Raw genomic sequence first — 5,427 nt, 5'->3', positions numbered from 1 at the left:
AGGGTATAAGACCAGGGGTTGAAATCCATTTCTCACTACTAGAAAAATAGCTTTTAGTGACACTTGTATTATGACAGTTTTTCCTAAACGTCATAATAGGGTGTTAACATAACAGTCAGTAAGGAGTGTCATTAAAAAGGTGCCAAAAATAGACAAAACTACACCGTATCATCCTTAATTTTGAAAATTGGCTCTATGTTTTAGCGCGTGATTATTTTCACCTAAAATTCTAATATTTCCTCCCTTTTCTTACTTACCACATCTCATCACATCTCTCCTCACCCGCTGCATTTTCTCTCTTTTTGTACTGTGATCTTTCCCTCCCTCTCTTGTTTCTCTCAATTTAGGGCAGATTTAGCCAATTTTCTTGCCAATCTGCTAATTTTTCAAGGAGGAAGCAACTAGGATTCATCCCACCGATGGAGGTATGGTGATTAAGATGTTTGTTTAGTTTATTGAATATCAATGATTCAATTTTTTGTTAACATCAAGGTTGTTTTCTTTTTGATTTCTTGTATTTAAGAGATAATTTTAACTTTAGGTTTAAATAGATGCCGTCGAAAGATAACTGTTTTTTGGATGCCGTCGAAAGATTCCAAGTAAATGTTATAGCCTTCTTTAGCATCAGTTTGGTAGCATCTGTGACCCACCACATGTTTGATAAATTGATTAAACGAGTTTTTCATTGCTTGCCAAATGGATTTGCTCTCTAGTTTACTCAATTCTTCCAAGCAGCATGCCCTTTAGTTTTTTGCCAAGGCTCTGCCTTCTTTTCTTGAAATTTATTTTATAAACTAATCTTGAGTTGAATAGAGAACTGAAATACTGCAACATGGTTGAATGTGTCTTTATGTTTTCTCTTCGGATCTTTAGTTTGAACATGCATTTTCTATTTGAGATATTTATCTATTTTTGTCTATACAGAGCTGGTCACATCAAACACAAGCTCAGGCGATGTTGTAGCTCATCGGCCAAGAGGCCGGCAACCTAGCTCCAAAAACAAGCCTAAACCCCCGGTGATAATCACTCAAGAGAGCGCCAACACGCTCCGAGCACATAAATTAGAGGTCAGCAGCGGCTGTGATATGTTTGAATTAGTTGCAACATATGTTAGAAAAAGGCAAAGAGGTATTTGCATATTGAGTAGTAGTGGCACGGTCAACAATGTGAGCTTGAGGCTGCCGGCTCAGTCATGACGTTACATGGCTGGTTCGAGATTTTATCATTGTCGGGCTCCTTCCTTCCACCACCAGCTCCACCGGGTGCCACCAATTTGACCATATATTTGGCTGGTAGATACGGTCAAGTTGTTGGAGGAAATGCTGTGGGAGCTTTGATTGCTTCTAGACATGTGATTGTTATTGCTACATCTTTCACTAACGTAGCATATGAAAGACTGTCTTTGGATGAAGATGATCACTCACTTCAGATGCAGCCACCTATGGTGTCTCAGCCCTCCGTTGGTGGCGATGGCAGTGGCAGTAGTGGTGCTGTTGCTGGTGGCTCAAATAATAAATTTTCTGATCCATCTTTAGGGCTTCCCTTATTCTAAATTAGTATATAATTTGTAGACACTTTTGGTGTGGATTGTTTGGATGATGTACTTTTGCACAAGTTTGGATGATTGTATTGCTTCTTTTATATTATTGTGCTAGCTACATTACAATATTTCAAAATTTCGAATTGGAGATGCTTGTGTGGCAGGATGAAATGTGGTTTCTGCCGTCATATGATATGCAGCAGGAAGTTGGAACACTTTAATTTGGATGCTACACTGACAAGTAGAAAATGTCATAAAAGCCTGATCTAGTTACTCTTCAAAAGTGTCATAATATTTCTATCTATTTATATTAAAAAGGCGCCATGATATGTTATTGTACTCCAACATTTCTTGTCATTTGAAAGTGTCATAATATGCATAGATAATGACATTTAATAGTGTTATAATAATGATAAATTGGGACACTTAAAACTATCATAAACCTATCGTGACGCTAGAATGGATGACGCTTCTAATAGAGCGTCATTAGAGCCTAAACGTCATGACATAGATCTATAATGACGCTTTTGAATGTCATAAAAGGACACTTTTGTAGTAGTGTCTCAAGTATAAGGTGAGGTGCAATTGTCCAAGAAAGTTAAGCAACCAAGAAGAATTATAAAAAGAGAGGATTAATCCTTTGAAAACTAAGATTCAAAATGAAGGTTTAAAGTTCAAAGAGACCTTGTAACCAACCATGAAATTAAACTTAAAACGAACTAACACTCTCAAAGAAAGGTTGAAAGTGCTTAAAAACGTACTTTGTTTGAAACCAGAAAATTTCCAGTTTGGTGTGACACTATTTGGAAAACTCATATCTCAAGTTCCGTAAGTCCAAAAATTTTAAACTTTATACCATTGGAAATTAGATTCAATACACTAAAACTCTCTAGAAGACTCTTTTCTCAGAATCCAATCTGAAGTCATTCAAATTTTGGTTCAAAGTCACTGTGATAGACAGGACAGAGCAAAACAGGCTTGCAATTTTAGTAAAGTTTGGAAATTCGTCAAAATTCTTAAAAATAGAATCAACCCTTGAAATTTATACCACTAATATAACTCCAAATCTAGTTTCAAATGCAATAAACAGAAATTAATTCAGACCTTTCTAAACCAAGATACAACAATTTTAAGAAAGCTGAGTTTTGGAACCTGTTTCACGAAATTTCCAGTTTTGAAGGCTTGGCAGAGTGTCAAAATCTGGTCATAACTAAAGTTACACACCTTAAAATTTAGCGTGGTTTGCGGCGTTGAAAACTAGATTCAAAATTCTACAAATCACTAGAAGGAACTGTCTTAAAATTCATTTTGCAAGATAGGTGAAATTGAGCTACAATCTGCAGCTAGGACTGTTTCTTGTATGAAAGCAGTGAGGAAATTCAGTTATCTTTGCCGGTTCACTACGGCTCATAGGAAACGAATTACGAGGTGCATTTTATACCGATGGAAAACCCTCAGAGTATAGTTTAAGATGCCATAAACGGCACTGGATTTTAACTCCCAGAAAAAAAATTTATGGGCCAAAATGTGAACACTGGTCGGGTCTCCTGATCAGAAAATTTTTCAGATTTCTTCCTCACTTTAACCCTACTTTAATACAACCAATTGTAAAGTTTTTTGGGAGATATTTACCACACATAAACACCATTATATAACAAACATTATAGCACCAAAACAACAACAAAATTCGAAATTAACATGAGGGTTTCATCCAACCAAAATTAGGACAGCAAGCATCATCCATGCTTCTAGTTTTCTTTTCCAACTTCCCACTAAAACTAAGCCATAATTTCTCAAAATAAACATCAAACAAGCAAGTAAACACACAATGATCCTCAAGGCCTCTTCCTATAAAGTCACCTCAAGTCCTCTACCTAGTGTCAAGGTTCTTGTGAACCCATCAACAACCCAACAACTAACTAACTATAACTAACTAACTACTAATAGTTGAGAGGAAAAAGATGAGAACTTGGAGGATTACCTTTGCTTCCAAGAATGAAGAACAACTACTAGTATATAAGCTCTTAAATCACCAAAGTTTCTTCCTTGTTCAAGTCACCTTCCAAGCTTGTATGAAGAACCAAGAAAAGAAGCAAATTTGGAGAGTCTTTTTGGAGGAAAATGGAAGACAAGGGGGCTGAAATTTTTGGTAGGAAATGAGAGAGGGGGAGTCGGCCAAGGGAGAGAGGAGGGAGAAAGGTTTTGGGTGATAGATGGGTGATTTGATGGTGTGAAAGAAAGATTGACATAAAGGTGCTTTTGTTCCCAAAAGTCAACAATTGAATAGTGAGCAATTAATGCTCTTAATTGAGTTCAATTTAACTCTGTCACCTCTAATCCCTCAATTAACTTTTCTCAGTCTACTATTAATCATTCTTAATTCTCCAAAATTAATGTACTCTTGGATCGAATTTGTCTCGAAAAACATGCATGCGCTATTCTCGCTAAACAAGCCACAGAAAAATTAAATTCGCTAACGAAACGTTTTAAAAATATAAATGAGACATTGTTCCATACAAATGGATTTAAAATGGATGAAATAAATTATTTGGAGTAAACGGATAAATAAATAAATAAATAAACCAGTAAAATAAAATAAAAGTAAGTAAAATAAAAATTCGGATCCTCACATCATAAGCCTTTATGAGATCTACTTTTACGTCGCACCTTGCTTTGCCATCAATTCTATGATCTCCCCATAAAGTATCATGCATTAACAATATGGTATCCGTTATAGCTCTTCCTTTAAAAAAAGCATTCAATTGCTACTAATTAGATTAGGCAACACCTTCTTCAATTTCTCCATATTAACTTTTGAAAAACACTTATATATAATATTGCTGCAAGAAATGGGTCTATACTCCATAGAAGAGGGATTAGGAACTCTAGGAATCAATGTGATAATAGTGCTGTTCAAAAGAGGATACATATAATTTTCTTCAAAACAATAAGTCACAGCTTTGACAAACTCATCCATGACTACTTCCCAGTTTTGAGTAAAGAATTTTAATGAATATCCATCCGGATCAAGAGCTTTAGTTGTCTTCATAGAAAATAGAGCCAGTTCTATTTCTTTAGCTTCAATAGGTTTTTGTAGATCTTCAACATGCTCAGGTGTAAGTGTTTTTTTAATCAAATGGTGTATCCTAGCCTTCTGCTGAGTTGTAAACACATTTGCTTTAGCAAACAAAGATTTGTAGATCTCAATTGCAATTTGTTTTACCTCCTCATTATCATCCACCTTCCTACCATTTGCATCTAGTAAGGATGTGATTCTATTTCTTGCCAGATGGACTTTTACTTTCTTATGAAAGAATCTAGTATTTCTATCTCCAGCCAGCAACCATATACATCTAGCTTTATCTTTATAAAACCCCTCCTCAGCCAGCAATAATTCTGAATATATATTCATTGGATCCTTTTCTACATTCTGTAACTAGTTGTCAAAAGGATTATGCAATCCTCTGAAGACAATCAAGAACTTGCTTTGCTTGTTGTGCTTTGTCACTAATGTTACCATACACTTCCTTGTTTAGTTGTTTCAAGGCCCCTTTCAAGCTTTTCAGTTTTAAACATAGACATCTCATAGGATTCCCATCAACTTCAGATTGCCAAGCATCACATAAAATCTGCACAACATCCTTATGCTTCATCCACTAGCTATGAAATTTAAATGGTTTAGTCCTTGAACCAAAGTTTGTTTGATGGTAACCATACCAGGATTATGATCAGATACACAGGCTCCAAAAATTCAGCTTCCATGCTGCTAAACATAGACAACCAATGCTCATTACATAAAATTCTGTCCAACTTGCAATACATTCTGTCCTCACATTGTCTACCATTGCACCACATAAGTAGACAACCTTTATATGGCACATCATTAG

General features: G+C 35.6%; 1 pseudogene; it reads left to right on the top strand.

The window, feature by feature from the left end:
- The first annotated feature begins 551 nt into the window (after positions 1-551).
- On the top strand, positions 552-1,639 carry LOC113782503 (annotated as a pseudogene).
- The last annotated feature ends 3,788 nt before the right edge of the window (positions 1,640-5,427 follow it).

The sequence above is a fragment of the Coffea eugenioides genome, chromosome 9, assembly GCF_003713205.1.
Source record: "Coffea eugenioides isolate CCC68of chromosome 9, Ceug_1.0, whole genome shotgun sequence".
Taxonomy (NCBI): Eukaryota; Viridiplantae; Streptophyta; class Magnoliopsida; order Gentianales; family Rubiaceae; genus Coffea; species Coffea eugenioides.
The sequence above is the reverse complement of the archived record's forward strand: the minus strand, read 5'-3'. Positions and strand labels throughout refer to the sequence as shown.